Source organism: Tamandua tetradactyla, chromosome 18, assembly GCF_023851605.1.
Source record: "Tamandua tetradactyla isolate mTamTet1 chromosome 18, mTamTet1.pri, whole genome shotgun sequence".
Lineage (NCBI taxonomy): Eukaryota > Metazoa > Chordata > Mammalia > Pilosa > Myrmecophagidae > Tamandua > Tamandua tetradactyla.
This window is the reverse complement of record NC_135344.1, coordinates 44960777-44978366: the sequence shown is the minus strand read 5'-3', so window position 1 is coordinate 44978366 and position 17590 is coordinate 44960777. Positions and strand designations below refer to the sequence as shown.

Sequence of the window (17590 nt, the reverse complement as noted above, 5' to 3'; positions counted from 1 at the left end):
GGACCTAGGAAAATGCCTGACTAAAGTAGGCAGGCTCTCAATAAAAATTTGTTGAATGTATGAGTGAATGAGTAGCTGCAAGGCTGCTTTTTACAAGTTCATATCTCACCACGTATTCAGGTACGTGTCAATCTCTTATCTCCTGTCCCCTCTACTGCACTGAGAACATGTATATCAGGTTTGACACTTTTTAATTGTGTGCTAATGAAATCTCTGTGTGTATGTGTGTGTGTGTGTAAGCCTTATTTTTATAAAGAAATTATTTGAAACCAGGGAACTTGCCATGTCCCTGGAATGGGGACTCTTTTCCATGTATCTCTAATCCTTCCCTATTTTTGTCATTAACCATAACCTGTAGGTATAGAGAAAACACTGTACTTTATTAGGGGTCTACTCAAAGAATGCGAGTGCCCCAGTGATCCAGTGTCACAACACACAGGTTGCCAGGTCCATTTTGATTGTATACATTGATACCATCAAGCGGTCTTGGTTTTGATCCCTGTATTAAGCCTCTGCTTTGAATTCTTGCTTCAGGCTCCTTTATTGATGGAACAGTGACACTCGTTTTCAAAACTTGGTGTTCTGTGTCTACTTGTTAGCCACTGTTCTTGACTGCACTCGCAGTGCTTGGTAATACTCCTTGAGCTCCACTTGAAAAACCAAGGGCTTCCTAGCCTATAACAGGAGATCAGCACCTTGTCCATGTGAGTGTCCAGAGCTCTGGTTTCTCCTTCATGGCTCATTTACTCTTTTATCTATCTAGTCTGCAGGGTACCAATGTAACTTTAGTCTGAACAGTCACTAATGTCCTAATTTTGAGCCTCTCTTGTGTCTTCCATAGCTCTTAAAAGAAGACTAGATGCACGGTTGTCCCAATGTTAATACTTATAGATGGATAATCAGTGTTTGAAGCTCTTAACATTCCTCTTCCCCGCTTTTTAAATTTCTTTAAAAGACTACAAAAAGACCTGCAAAAATCAGATACCCCATCCTCTTCTTTAAGTAATCCTGCATTTTCAGGATCTTTTCTAAGGAATATGGATCCTGAAAATTGTGAGTGTGGATGCCAAAAAAACACATGATGGGAAGATGTTTATACATGCTAGGGTGAGAACTTTGCAGCTCAAAAGGATGCCTTCAAATCCTGCTGAATAAAAACACCACTCTGACCCTGAAGCAACAATTTTTCTCCAACATAAAGAGTTCTGTGATTAGAACTGTCCTGATTTGCTGAAAATACCTTTTTCAAAGGATTTTGGTGTGCCTCCTATTTAAGTATTATTCATGTTAGCAGAGAAAATAAACTCCGTAAATCCTATTTAAGGCTTGGGATGGGGGAAAGGAGAGCAGGGGAATTTACCCACTGATGCTGAAGTAGAAAACAGAGAACATGACTTGCAGCTGTTCAGCTCTGTCTTAAACAAGAAAACAAACCTCCTAACCAGCCACCACCAAGCACCTTTCACTTGGTTCCCATGGCAACACCTCTATCCTCTGGTGCCCACGATGTCTCTAATGCCTCCGACTAGCTGGATTCATTGGCACCTGCTCCCCTTGCCAGCTCTTGTCAAAACTTATTAGAATGAGAATCTTTTCTGATAGCACTAGTGGGAGAAGAAAGCAAACACATTTAGTTCACCCAAGATGTCTTTCAACTCCAAGGCAAGCCAGCATCTTCGGTTTCCTCAGGAGTGCACTTGCCTGAGCTGACTGCATCCCACCCTCAGACATGCGCACAGACATGCACGTGGAAGAAGTAGCCTGGCAGGGTGTGCCTCCCTGAGAGAGTGTCCTTGCCCAAGGCCTTTATTCCATCCTATGATACCCAGGTTTCTGATGCTCCATAAGGCAAGGAAAGAGTTAGTCCAAGAAGCAGGTGTTCTGGTCCTTCAGGTACTGTCAGCCAATAGGAGCAGCCGCTGGTGATGTAATGCTGTTAACTCCTCCAGCTTGCAGGCCTGAGGGTGGGGGGTTGAATTTTCTCTGGCCTATATTGAACTAGATTTTTCTCTCCAGCTATTTATGTCCTGTCACTTAAGTTCAGGTTTTCTCAAGAATGTGAGGATGCTGCTTTTAAGAAGGGATTCAAAGCAGAGCCAGATAAATCAGCAAGTGTGACATCAAACTTTTTGCCTGTAATCTGATGTGGTGGTCTTTTGTGGCTTCCTGAGAGGGAGGTACAAGTGATTCCTCCACTCCTTCAACCTGAGCAGACCCCAAACCCTAGGAAACATAGATTTCCCGACATGAGGGCTTCATTTTTAAATTCCACAAATGTTTTGTCCACAAATACTAATTAAAAATCTCTAAGGGGGAGGTGCAAGGGTAGCTCAGTGGTAGAATTCTCCCCTGCCACCTGGGAGACCAGGTTCAATTCCTAGACCATGTACCTCCCCGCACCCCAAAATAATCTATAATGCCAGCATGGAACTAGGCAATCCCAGAGTTCTAGGGTGACCAATCCCAGTTTGTCTGGGATCAAGGGAGGTTTTCCAGGAAGCAACACTTTCAACGCTGAAGCCAGCAAAGTTCAGGACAAACCAGTTTGGTCATCCAAAGTAGAGCATATATTAAATGTTTAGGGGAAAAAATGAATACGTTAGAATAAACTTTGATGAGTGGGAAAATTCAGAGCCTAAGAATGATATATAGTACCCTATGAAGCTAATATTTTGGTTTCCTTTAAAACCTATGATTTTAAATTTGATCAATACTGATTTAGAAATGATAGAAACAAACTGACTTTCAATTCATTAAAAAAAGTAGACCTCCTTTTCAAAGATTTGTTATTTTTACCCTCACAGTCCTCTTATCTCTTTATACATGCTACCCCGAAGTAAATTTTCACTTTCAAAAGAAAATTAGTGAACAGTGAAGAATTTACTGAAGATTTCACTGAGGAAATAGAGGAAGAAGGGGTTTAACATTGCATTTTACTGAAAAAAATCAGGTAGATATGTTATTTTGCCTTAAGCTCTGTTTTTGGGCATGCAGCAAGTGGTTCACTTGTATTCTGAGTGGTTTCCAGAACCACCGCAACCCTTAAATTCCTACTCCCCCAATTACCTCTTACTTGTGCAAAATAATTAGTTCTTTCTTTGCTTCTTTCTCCAAACATATGTAACCTTAGCCACTAACTATGTTTAAGAATATGAAAGACCATTATATTTGGCTGAAGATACAATCTGCCAGTAACTAAAACTCATAACTTAGAAGGAAACTCATAACTTTTAGAAGGAAATCAGGGTAATAAAAATATTTTTATATTAAATTCAGGATAATAAATTTATTCTTTACTTCAATGGTAGTAAAGGAACAATTTATATTTCTGTACATATATAGGAAGCTGGATGTGAAAACCTGAGTTTAATGACAACATATCCCTGTCACAGTAAGCATGCTATCTCATTCCAATAACCAATTCTAGAAAGATCTTGTATTTTCAGAGGACTTATATTTGTTCTGGAGTTAATAAACATATCTACTTACCTACCTACCTATCTTTGTATGGTGGTTGATGATTATTCAAGTCTGTAGCGGCCTTAATGAGCGGTAGCAGTAATGGTGTTGTCTACTGATATGAGGTCTGACCTAAATAGGGAGATCAACGTGGGCTCTAGAGGTAAGAAGATTCATGAAGAATGTTAGATTTTAACTGGATATTGAAAATTGAGAAGGCTTTGTCTAACTTTGGGAAAATTCATTACGCTGTACACTAAAAATATAAAAAGTATACTTTAATAAATAGTTATGAAATATTGCATGCATGTGGTTACAAAGCCAAATGATATACCTATTACAGTATACCTATTATGATAAACAGCAGTCTCCTGCTCCATACTTCCCCACTCCAATTCCATTTTTATTTCTGTTATTTATTTCTATAGGTACTTAATGCTATGTTCCTTAAAAGCATTTATTCTCCTTTATCCTGATTTATAAAATTTCTTTCTCCCAAATTCCTTTTCTTCTAGATAAAGATTTAATATTCTTAACCATTAATAACATACATACACGATTATATTTCTTTTATATAATTTTTTTTTCCTTTGGTAAAGAATTGCTGTGTTTTTTCATTTTCTATTTTCTCTTAATTGCAAGTAATATATCCCTGAACACTTTCAGAGTTGTAAAACATTTTTCAATTTTGTCTCATGAAGATTAACCTGTCATATAAAATAGCAGTGCCATAGTTTCCTTAGAGACTTTCTTTCTGGAACCCTTTGTTCAGTTGCTACCATTTGAAATGTTTGTTTTCTGGAACAGCTTCTCAGTTGTCTTTTGGGATCTTGCTGCTATAACCCTAAGGATGTCTTCCATTTTTATTTTGTCGCCCAAATAGATCTTTCTTTTATAATTCATTCATTGTATGGAAATACTTTCTTTTATTTTCCATATATATTTTAGACTCATCTTGCAAATTTCTACAAAAAAATTCTGCTGGGATTTTCACACCCACCTTCCTATATACATACAGAAATATAAATTGTTGCTTTAGTACTATTGCGGTAAAGAATAAATTTATTATCCTGAAATAAATAGATAAATATATAGATTAATTGGGAATATTTGATAAAATGTTCCCAATTAATGTTGCTAGTATTGGGTCTTCCACATTATAAAGATGATGTAGCTCTACATTTATTAGTATCTTTTTAGATTTTTCTCCCATTAATGTTTTCCAGATTTCAGTATACATAGCTTGTACATATTTCATAATATTTATATCTAACATTTTGTGATTTTTTGGAGCTATAATAAATGGTACAATTCAATTAATTTTAATTTCCAATTGCCCATTGCTAGTATAGTATACAAATGAAATTGTTGTATGTGGACTTTTTATCTTGAAACTTTGTCAAACTCACTTATTAGTTCAACTAATTTTTTTGGATTTTCTAGGTTTCTGCATGGAGGTGTTTTATTTTTTTTCCCACTTTATTGCACTGGCCAGGCCCTCCAGTAGGATCTTGAATTAGAGTGATAGGGGTGCTAAAAGTAAATGTCCTTGCCTTCTTCTTCATCTTAGGAGAAAATGTTAGTCTGTCACAATTAGGAAATTAGTTGTAGATTTGTGTTTTGTTTGTTTTTCTGAAATGATTGTTATTACTTTATCTTTCAGTTTGGGGAGATTATTTAAAATTGTTCCTTTGCTATATTTCCTCTCTAATTTTTCTTTTTTCTCTTTCCAAAACTAAAAATGCTTGGGTAATTAACTTTGGTATTTTTCTTTATTTTCTTTCTTTAATACATTTGTTTGTTTTTCTCTTCTTTAATAATTTATATTTTAACATCTTGAGATATAACATGAAAAACATTAAATTCACCCATTTTAACCATGATTCAATGATACTGAATACATTTACAGAGTTGTACAAGAATCATCCTAATTCAATTTTAGAACATTCCTCTTTTTTTATTTTTTCATATTTTTATTTTGGTATGCTGTATGGCGGGGTCACATTTCACTATTTTTCCATGTGAGTATCCCGTTATTGCAGCACCATTTGTTAAATTTTTTTGTTTGTTTTGCTTATTTGTTTGTTTTTGGGGAAATGCATGAACTGGCACTCGAACCTGGGTCTCCTGCATGGCAGGCGAGAATTGTACCACTGAGCTACCCTTGCACCCCCAATTTTAGAACAATTCTATCATACCAGAAAGAACTGTCATATCCCATTGCAGTCAGTCCCTGGTCCCACCCCCAGACAGAGGCAACCACAAAGCAGGTATGTAATTGTTACAGAACAGTTTGTGGGAAAACTATCTGTTCCCCATTGTCTTTCCTTGGGTATTGTTATAAAAAGTAATTGAGCATACATGTAAGGATTTATTTTGTACTCTCAACTCTATTCCCTTGATTTATATGTCTATCCTTAAGAGAGCATCACACTAGCTACTTTTGGTCCTTTGCACTTCCATGTACATTTTAGAATCTGCTCTGGCAGTCGCAGACACATGCTCAGCAGCCATCTCCCAGCCCTCACCTACTTCTAACTACTCTTGCGAACTTTTCTGTTGCATGCAGATGTTTCAGTCTGTTTCTATTCTGTAACCCAGGGGAGATGTTAGATCTAATGAAGAGATCTTATGATACCTTGAAACTGAAAATCAGCAACTAGCAGCCCAAGAGGCTTATCAGGCCTGGATGAGTCAGTGGCTGGGCCCCCTCCCCCTGGGGTTGTATTAATACTCAACACTCAAACAACACAAAGTCTCTTCTCTCTGACACTAAATGGGGCATGTGGAGCTGCCATCCACCAACACTGATTTGAGAACTTGGCCTCCTCATGAGACTGGCCATGATGGGATCTCTTCCTCTGCTCTTCTGGACCCTTTGTACTGTGTAAGTAATAAAACAGTCATTTGGTGAAAGTTTCTGTTGTACCTGAGACTGTGTTCCCATGACACACCTTGTAGCAACTTACTTCACAGAGTCAGTTTATCAATGTTTGCAAAAAAGTGTGCTGGAATTTTGATAGAAATTGCATTGGGTCCATAAATCTACAGTTGTTTATTTCATTGTTTCCAGATAGTTAATGCATTATTTTTCTCTGACTGCTTTCATGTTGTTTCCTTTACCTTTAATTTTCAGATATTTTTTTTTAATTTTTTTTTATTTTTATTTTTTTATTAACGGAAAGAAAAAAAAAGAAATTAACACAATATTTAGAAATCATACCATTCTACATATGCACTCAGTAATTCTTAACATCATCACATAGATGCATGATCATTGTTTCTTAGTACATTTGCATCGGTTTAGAGGAACTAGCAACACAACAGAAAAAGATATAAAATGTTAATATAAAGAAAAGAAATAAAAGTAGTAGTAATAGTAAAAAACAACAACAACAAACAAACCAACAAGCAAACAAAAACAAAAAAAACCCTATAGCTCAGATGCAGCTTCATTCAGTATTTTAACATGATTACTTTACAATTAGGTATTATTGTGCTGTCCATTTTTGAGTTTTTGTATCTAGTCCTGTTGCACAGTCTGTATCCCTTCAGCTTCAATTACCCATTGTCTTACCCTGTTTCTAACTCCTGCTGAACTCTGTTACCAATGACATATTTCAAGTTTATTCTCGAATGTCCGTTCACATCAGTGGGACCATACAGTATTTGTCCTTTTGTTTTTGGCTGGATTCACTCAGCATAATATTCTCTAGGTCCATCCATGTTATTACATGCTTCATAAGTTTATCTTGTCTTAAAGCTGCATAATATTCCATCGTATGTATATACCACAGTTTGTTTAGCCACTCTTCTGTTGATGGAGATTTTGGCTGTTTCCATCTCTTTGCAATTGTACATAATGCTGCTATAAACATTGGTGTGCAAATGTCCGTTTGTGTCTTTGCCCTTAAGTCCTTTGAGTAGATACTTAGCAATGGTATTGCTGGGTCGTATGGCAATTCTATATTCAGCTTTTTGAGGAACCGCCAAACTGCCTTCCACAGTGGTTGCACCCTTTGACATTCCCACCAACAGTGGATAAGTGTGCCTCTTTCTCCGCATCCTCTCCAGCACTTGTCATTTTCTGTTTTGTTGATAATGGCCATTCTGGTGGGTGTGAGATGATATCTCATTGTGGTTTTGATTTGCATTTCTCTAATGGCCAGGGACATTGAGCATCTCTTCATGTGCCTCTTGGCCATCCGTATTTCTTCTTCTGGTAGGTGTCTGTTTAAGTCTTTTTCCCATTTTGTAATTGGGTTGGCTGTCTTTTTGTTGTTGAGTTGAATAATCTCTTTATAAATTCTGGATACTAGACCTTTATCTGATATGTCGTTTCCAAATATTGTCTCCCATTGTGTAGGCTGTCTTTCTACTTTCTTGATGAAGTTCTCTGATGCACAAAAGTGTTTAATTTTGAGGAGCTCCCATTTATTTATTTCCTTCTTCAGTGTTCTTGCTTTAGGTTTAAGGTCCATAAAACCACCTCCAGTTGTAAGATCCATAAGATATCTCCCAACATTTTCCTCTAACTGTTTTATGGTCTTAGACCTAATGTTTAGATCTTTGATCCATTTTGAGTTAACTTTTGTATAGGGTGTGAGAGATGGGTCTTCTTTCATTCTTTTGCATATGGATATCCAGTTCTCTAGGCACCATTTATTGAAGAGACTGTTCTGTCCCAGGTGAGTTGGCTTGACTGCCTTATCAAAGATCAAATGTCCATAGATGAGAGGGTCTATATCTGAGCACTCTATTCAATTCCATTGGTCGATATATCTATCTTTATGCCAATACCATGCTGTTTTGACCACTGTGGCTTCATAATATGCCTTAAAGTCAGGCAGCGCGAGACCTCCAGCTTCATTTTTTTTCCTCAAGATGTTTTTAGCAATTCGGGGTACCCTGCCCTTCCAGATAAATTTGCTTATTGGTTTTTCTATTTCTGAAAAATAAGTTGTTGGGATTTTGATTGGTATTGCATTGAATCTTTAGATCAGTTTAGGTAGGATTGACATCTTAACTATATTTAGTCTTCCAATCCATGAACACGGTATGCCCTCCCATCTATTTAGGTCTTCTGTGATTTCTTTTAACAGTTTTTTGTAGTTTTCTTTATATAGGTTTTTTGTCTCTTTGGTTAAATTTATTCCTAGGTATTTTATTCTTTTAGTTGCGATTGTAAATGGGATTCGTTTCTTGATTTCCACCTCAGCTTGTTCATTACTAGTGTATAGAAAAGCTACAGATTTTTGAATGTTGATCTTGTAGCCTGCTACTTTGCTGTACTCATTTATTAGCTCTAGTAATTTTGTTGTGGATTTTTCTGGGTTTTCTACATATAGTATCATATCGTCTGCAAACAGTGATAGTTTTACTTCTTCCTTTCCAATTTTGATGCCTTGTATTTCTTTTTCTTGCCTAATTGCTCTGGCTAGAACTTCCAACACAATGTTGAATAATAGTGGTGATAGTGGACATCCTTGTCTTGTTCCTGATCTTAGGGGGAAAGTTTTCAATTTTTCCTCATTGAGGATGATATTAGCTGTGGGTTTTTCATATATTCCCTCTATCATCTTAAGGAAGTTCCCTTGTATTCCTATCTTTTGAAGTGTTTTCAGCAGGAAAGGATGTTGAATCTTGTCAAATGCCTTCTCTGCATCAATTGAGATGATCATGTGATTTTTCTGCTTTGATTTGTTGATATGGTGTATTACATTAATTGATTTTCTTATGTTGAACCATCCTTGCATACCTGGGATGAATCCTACTTGGTCATGATGTATAATTCTTTTAATGTGTTGTTGGATACGATTTGCTAGAATTTTATTGAGGATTTTTGCATCTGTATTCATTAGAGAGATTGGTCTGTAGTTTTCTTTTTTTGTAATATCTTTGCCTGGTTTTGGTATGAGGGTGATGTTGGCTTCATAGAATGAATTAGGTAGTTTTCCCTCCACTTCGATTATGTTGAAGAGTTTGAGGAGAGTAGGTACTAATTCTTTCTGGAAGGTTTGATAGAATTCACATGTGAAGCCGTCTGGTCCTGGACTTTTCTTTTTAGGGAGCTTTTGAATAACTAATTCAATCTCTTTACTTGTGATTGGTTTGTTGAGGTCGTCTATTTCTTCTTGAGTCAAAGTTGGTTGTTCATGTCTTTCCAGGAACCTGTCCATTTCTTCTAAATTGTTGTATTTATTAGCGTAAAGTTGTTCATAGTATCCTGTTATTACCTCCTTTATTTCTGTGAGGTCAGTAGTTATGTCTCCTCTTTCATTTCTAATCTTATTTATTTGCATCCTCTCTCTTCTTCTTTTTGTCAGTCTTGCTAAGGGCCCATCAATCTTGTTGATTTTCTCATAGAACCAACTTCTGGTCTTATTGATTTTCTCTATTGTTTTCATGTTTTCAATTTCATTTATTTCTGCTCTAATCTTTGTTATTTCTTTCCTTTTGCTTGCTTTGGGATTAGTTTGCTGTTCTTTCTCCAGTTCTTCCAAGTGGACAGTTAATTCCTGCATTTTTGCCTGTTCTTCTTTTCTGATATAGGCATTTAGGGCAATAAATTTCCCTCTTAGCACTGCCTTTGTTGCGTCCCATAAGTTTTGATATGTTGTGTCTTCATTTTCATTTGCCTCTAGGTATTTACTAATTTCTCTTGCAATTTCTTCTTTGACCCACTTGTTGTTTAAGAGTGTGTTGTTGAGCCCCCATGTATTTATGAATTTTCTGACCCTCCGCCTATTATTGATTTCCAACTTCATTCCTTTATGATCCGAGAAAGTGTTGTGTATGATTTCAATATTTTTAAATTTGTTAAGACTTGCTTTGTGACCCAGCATATGGTCTATCTTTGAGAATGATCCATGAGCACTTGAAAAAAAGGTGTATCCTGCTGTTGTGGGATGTAATGTCCTATAAATGTCTGTTAAGTCAAGTTCATTTATAGTAATATTCAGGTTCTCTATTTCTTTATTGATCCTCTGTGTAGATGTTCTGTCCATTGATGAGAGTGGTGAATTGAAGTCTCCAACTATTATGGTATATGTGTCTATTTCCCTCTTCAGTGTTTGCAGTGTATTCCTCACGTATTTTGGGGCATTCTGGTTCGGTGCGTAAATATTTATGATTGTTATGTCTTCTTGCTTAATTGTTCCTTTTAATAGTATATAGTGTCCTTCTTTGTCTCTTTTAACTGTTTTACATTTGAAGTCTAATTTGTTGGATATTAGTATAGCCACTCCTGCTCTTTTCTGGTTGTTGTTTGCATGAAATATCTTTTCCCAACCTTTCACTTTCAACCTATATTTATCTTTGGGTCTAAGATGTGTTTCCTGTAGACAGCATATAGAAGGATCCTGTTTTTTAATCCATTCTGCCAGTCTATGTCTTTTAATTGGGGAATTCAGTCCATTGACATTTAGAGTTATTACTATTTGGATAATATTTTCCTCTACCATTTTGCCTTTTGTATTATATATATCATATCTGACTTTCCTTCTTTCTACACTTTTCTCCATGTCTCTCTCTTCTGTCTTTTTGTATCTGATTCTAGTGCTTCCTTTAGTATTTCTTGCAGAGCTGGTCTCTTGGTCACAAATTCTCTTAGTGACTTTTTGTCTGAGAATGTTTTAATTTCTCCCTCATTTTTAAAGGACAATTTTGCTGGATATAGGAGTCTTGGCTGGCAGTTTTTCTCTTTTAGTAACTTAAATATATCATCCCACTGTCTTCTAGCTTCCATGGTTTCTGCTGAGAAATCTACACATAGTCTTATTGGGTTTCCCTTGTATGTGACGGATTGTTTTTCTCTCGCTGCCTTCAAGATCCTCTCTTTCTCTTTGACCTCTGACATTCTAACTAGTAAGTGTCTTGGGGAACGCCTATTTGTGTCTAATCTCTTTGGGGTGCGCTGCACTTCTTGGATCTGTAATTTTAGGTCTTTCATAAGAGTTGGGAAATTTTCAGTGATAATTTCTTCCATTAGTTTTTCTCCTCCTTTTCCCTTCTCTTCTCCTTCTGGGATACCCACTACACATATATTTGTACGGTTCACATTGTCCTTGAGTTCCCTGATACCTTGTTCAAATTTTTCCATTCTTTTCCGGATAGTTTCTGTTTCTTTTTGGAATTCAGATGTTTCATCCTCCAAATCACTAATTCTATCTTCTGTTTCTTTAAATCTGTCATTGTAGGTATCCATTGTTTTTTCCATCTTTTCTACTTTATCTTTCACTTCCATAAGTTCTGTGATTTGTTTTTTCAGTTTTTCTATTTCTTCTTTATGTTCAGCCCATGTCTTCTTCATGTCCTCCCTCAATTTATCGATTTCGTTTTTGAAGAGGTTTTCCATTTCTGTTCGTATATTCAGCATTAGTTGTTTCAGCTCCTGTATCTCATTTGAACTATTGGTTTCTTCGTTTGACTGGGCCATATGCTCAATTTTCTGAACGTGATCCGTTATCTTCTGCTGGCGTCTGGGCATTTAGTCAGATTTGCCCGGGTGTTCGACCCCACAGGTTGAAAGATTTTTCTGTGCAATCTCTGGGTTCTGTTCTTCCTATCCTGCCCAGTAGGTGGCGCTCGTGGCACACGCCTGTCTGTGGGTTCCACCAGCGAAAGTTGCTGTGGGTCCCTAACTCTGGAAAACTCTCGCTGTAGGGGAGGTTCGGCAACCGAAGCGTCTTGGAAGAATGCCAGCCGGCCCGGGGTTCCAAATGCGGGGAGGGTCGCCGGCCGTCGCAGCACAGGAGAGCGTCTGGCCAAATTAGCCAGTCGGCCCGGGGCACCAAGCGTGGCGGGAGGGCGCCAGCTGTCGCAGCCCGGGAGAGTACACTGTTCCCAGCCGACGGGGGAGTCACGTGTTTGGAAGGGATCCCCCGGTCACTGTTCTCCGCAGTCTGGGGATTTCCGACCCAACTATCTCAGTTGTTCCGGGGGGCCTCGTGTGGTGAGGGCACCAGCCGCCGCGGCCTAAGGGGACCGCCTGTCCAATTCTACCAGCTGGCCCAGGAAGGTGGAAGGGAGGGACTCCGGTCGCTTGCCGTCCCACCCAGGAAAGCCCGTGCCCCTTGGTGATCTCACCGGAGCTGGTTCTCCCAGATAGTCAGCCGTTCCAGGATGGGGTACGCTGTCCCTTTGATCTCCCTCGTGGCTCCGGGAGCTGCTCTGTATTATCTCCACTCCCCCAGTAGCTGTTCTGGAGGAGGAAAGGTGAGGGCGGCAAGGCTGTCGAGGCTGGTAGCGGAGGAGCACGGTGAAGGCGGGGGAAGAGGGCACCGTGGTGGTTGGAGAGCAGCCGGAGCAGGAGGGGGAAGAGAGGGGAGAAGGAGGGCGGGCGGCTCGGCTGCTGCGGGGCGTGGGCGCCGCGCGGCGGGCCGGCGGAGAAAGAGAGGGGAGAAGGAGGGCGGGCGGCTCGGCTGCTGCGGGGCGTGGGCGCCGCGCGGCGGGCCGGCGGAGAAAGAGAGGGGAGAAGGAGGGCGGGCGGCTTCAATTTTCAGATATTTGATTGTGATATTTTTTGCTATATTTGTTTATAATCTTGGAATTTGACAGATCTTAGACTGCACGTTTATGTTTTTCTTCCAAATATGGAAAGTTTTTCACCCATTATTTTTTCAAGCATTTTATCAGCCCCAAACTCTTTTTACTATTCTACTAGAACTGCAATTTCTTCAATATTAAGCCTTTTGTTATTCTCCTAGTCTTCTGGATTTTATTTTTTTCCAAATCTATTTTTTATCTCTGTCATTCAGATTGATATCTTATAAATTTACTGATTATTTCCTCTGTCGTTTCCATTCTGATATTGAGCCCATCTGATGAGTATTTCATTTTGATTATTGTCTTTTTCAATTCTACAGTTGCCCTTTTTCAATATCTTCTACTTCTTGTCTAAAGTGTTTGATTTTTCTGTTTTTTCATTTATGTTGGTAATTGCCTGTAGGAATAATTTTATGATAGCTGCTTTAAAATTCTTGTCAGATAATTCCAACATTGTCTCATCTTTGTGTTGACATGTGTTGATTGAATTTTCTCATTGGATTTGAGATTTTGGTTATTGATATGGTGGATAAATTTAGATTTTATTCTTAAGAGTTTTAGTATTATGTTATGAGATACTGTTTTCTCTTTTACCACTATATTTTAGCAGACAGTCAACGTATTTAGGTACAGAATACATGTCCTAGCTCACTTTTGTGGAATCCAGATCAATTGTCAATTTTGTTTTTAAGTCTTTCAGTGTTAGTGTGGTTAGTCTGGTCTGCCCCACTTTAAACAGAGGCCAATCAGAAACCTAGGCAGTATTTTAAAATGTAGTTCAGTTTCAAAACATTTGCCATGTTGATTCTGATTGGTCTTACCATGTGGTACAAGGGTTCTTCTCAGAACTTTATACACGTATTTTAAGAATACTTTTTTCTAATTCCCTTCTCTGCGTAATCCCCCCCATACATTCTATCAATGAGAGTAGGTGGGAATCCACCTACTTTTCTGCTGTTTACTTAGTTCTAAGCAGAAATGAACAATAAAGCCCTATTTATTCACTTGGAGAATGGAAGGAGTACCATCTTTGTTTCTTTAGTGGGAGAGAGGGCTGATAATCAAAGGGGCTGTTTGAGGATCTTCAAAGTACCAGATGGAATGAGAGCAGAGTCCCTCTCTCCCTAGGTTAGGGAGACTAAGTTTTCTTGGAACCCTTCTTGTGAACATTGACCTTTCTAGAGTGTGGGTTGCTCTATTGCCCTCACTGGGACATGCAGCAGGGGTTGGCAAGTAAGTTATGGCTCTTGGGCCAAATATGACCACTCTCTGGTTTTGAAAATAAAGTTTTATTTGAATATGGCCTAGTTTACATATTGCCTATGTTTTTTTTTTTTGTTACATAAGTAGAACTGAACAGTTATGACAGAGGCTTTATTACCCATAGACATGAAAAGATAAAAATACTTTTTATCTGTCTCTTTATAGAGAAACAGTTGCTGACCTCTGATATGTAGAAAGAAAGGGAAAGCATGGAACTCACTGCTGGGTCATCCTTCAAGTCTCAAAGTACGTAGACAGTCTGATTTGGTTTCTCTACCTTTCAGGTTCTTCTGATGGTTGCTTTATATTTTGTCTAGGATCTTAGTTACAATTAGTGGGAGGAGTAGGGTGGTATGTGCTCACTCCATTTTGTCTGGAATCAGATATCCATGAATTTAATTTAAATGCTTATAGAGATAACATCAGAGTAATTTATTTATTTTAGTATCCAAAGAATTTCAAAAAATAGTTTTTTTCCAGCAAATGAGTAACTTGTGGTAAAGGATAATGAATGAGTGAAATCTTGGAAGTTAGTATCATCATGGGCTTATAGAGTTTAGATTTTCTCCACTCCCCACCTAAGAACAAACAGAGCAACAAGATAACAGAAGCAGAAACTCATGGGTGAAATTTATAAGGAAACTAGACAAGAAGGCTTTGTTATATGCTCCAAACTACAAGTTGGTAAGAACAAACCACCACTGAAAAGTCTGTGCAATAACAGAGTCTGTGAAGAAAAATGCGGAAGAAAGCAATGGGTAATCTGACATAATATTGAACAGAAGAGCCCAAATGCTAGCAGATATTAATGGAAAGTTTGGCAAGCTGTTTTGAGAAAAGCAGCTGAAAATGGCAGGAATTCAGTCCACTGAAATAGTGCAAAGGGCTGGTGATGTGGCCTAAAGGGCCTAGAACATTCTACTCTTTATGATTTTGAAAATGACCAGCCAGAGCTTTCTACCAGACATGACTTCATACTGAGGAAAAAATAGAACAAAACGAAACAAAAACAATGGTGGGAATGAAATAAATATTGAGCAGGACAGAAATAACAAAGATAAATTATGGGAATATGAGGACAGAGAACTACACCAGAAGTAGGCAGTCAGAATAGACTATTTGGGCCTCTACAGGCCAAACATCCTTGTATCCTCAATAGATAAATTATTTAAAAAATAGTAGAGTGATGGGGGGATCTTTAAATTAAATCATATATATAATTCATTGAGTTTAAAAAACTGGTCAGGAGTTTAAATGATCAAGGTTAAAGTATAGTGATTAGGAATGCATTTTGAGTGAGAAAATCATAGTGAAACATAAAATGATTACTATAAAAAGGTCAGTGGTTATTTTTTGGAAGGATGCTAAGGTCTGTAATTCGCATAGACACATGGAAGGGATCTTGGGGTGGTTAATTTCATTGTTTCTTGATTTATGGAATGGTTACAAGGGTATTTGCCTTGTAATTATTCAGTATGCTAAAAAATTAGTACTGAAAAATTGTACATGGTTTCTCCAACAAATAAAATGGCTTAAGTAAACAGGAACAAAAACAACTAAAAATCCACACAAGGAAATATTGTACCATGAGGAAAACCCACTAATAACAGTTATAAAATATACCTCAAATGTTTTAATTATAAGAGAAGAAAATTAAAAGACCATATGTGCTGGTTTGAAATTGTTGTGTACCCTAGAAAAGCCATGTTTTCTTAATCCTGGGACCTCTTCCTAGGTTGTTTCCATTGAGATGCAACACACAATTGTGGGTGTGGCCCTTTGATTGAACAAGACTATCCATTCAAGGTGGGTCTTGATTAGTTTACTGGAACCTTTTAAAAGGGTAAATATTTTGAAGTTGCGTCAGAGCCAACACAGACAGAGACGTTTGGAGATGCAGATAGAAAACACCCCTAGGGAAGCTGTTTGAAATCAGAAACGAAAGGACCAGCAGTTGCAAGCCACATGCCTTCCCAGCTGATGGAAGTGTTCCAAATGCCATTGACTTTTCTTGAGCCAAGATCTTTCTCTAGATGCCTTAGTTTGGAAATTTTTATGGCCTTAGAGCTAAATTTGTAACTTAATTAAATTCCCTTTATAGACGCCAACCCATTTCTGGTATATTGCATTCCAGCAGCTTAGCAAACTGAAACACCATATATATTGTGTTTAAATAATGAAAGAGAAGCTTGAAAATATCGGTGGAAAAGATGAAACTACAAACAGGTGGTTAGTTAGGTTTGAAAAAAATAATGTAACTCATAAATAATAAAAGTAAAATAATTAAAATAGAAACCCATCAAAGTAAGGTTTAATAGCAGATTAGATGCAACTGAATTGAGAATTAGTAAATCAGAAAATAGGGTTAGAAGCAATTAAACAAAATGTGGCATAGAGAGAAGACAGAAAATAAAATGAAAGATAGGTTGAAAACCTGGAAAATACAATATATATTTGATTATAAAAAAGAGTTAAATATAAATCAGAATACAATTTATTCATTTAAACATCCATAAATTTTAATTTTTAGGGTAACCATTACATAAAGAACAAGAAATTTCACAGTACAAGGCAAAATGGAATGAGAAGTGATATTCAGTCAATACAAAAATAGAGAAAGAACAGGTAAATTAACAAAGAATAAGAAGACAAATAGAAAAATAAGATGATAAATATAAAACCATTGTATTAACACATTAACTTAAAATGAACTAAGTGAGCCATTAAAGATAAAGTTTATTAGACTGATGACATACTCAAAACCCAGCGATATGCTTTTGACAAATGACATATTTAAACTATAAAGATAAAGGAAGTGAAAATTAAGGAATGCAATATATATGCATATATAACACAGAATCTCAGGTGGTAGGAGACTTAAGCCAGTTACCAAGCTCTTTCTGTCAGCCTGTCTCCAAGCACCTCAGAGACCTTTTTGCCTTCTCTCCTTTGTAATTCTCAAAAGTTCTTTGGTTTGTGGGGTGAATTCTAACTATGTCTAATGAGGACTTTTCTCATAATCTGGCTTTTTGTATTGTCTCCTATCTCTGTTCATCCTTTCCCAGAACCTCTAGGTTAAAAAAATTAATCCCCCAGTACTTCCAGCATTGTTAGCATTTGAGTTAAACATCAAGCAGGGGCTAATAGGAGACCATTTCCTGGGACATCTTCTAATTTCCAGGGGCTGTTGGACTTGCCACACAGGAGTCTCTGACCCAAGGCTTTGGCTGAGCTGAGAACTCACTTTCTACCTCAGTTATGGTACCACCATCCTTTTTCCCAGACTTTGCTATCTTCCTAGGCTTTCCTTCATTCCTCGCAG

General features: G+C 37.5%; 1 long non-coding RNA gene across 3 annotated transcripts in view; it reads left to right on the top strand.

Annotated features, from left to right (window-relative positions):
- Window positions 1–17590, top strand: part of LOC143662638 (uncharacterized) — a 144642-nt gene that overhangs the window by 85227 nt on the left and 41825 nt on the right. For all 3 annotated transcript variants that reach the window (XR_013165504.1, XR_013165502.1, XR_013165503.1), the window contains exon 2: window positions 14434–14514. This is a non-coding gene — a long non-coding RNA (uncharacterized LOC143662638). The remainder of the gene's footprint in view (window positions 1–14433; window positions 14515–17590) is intronic.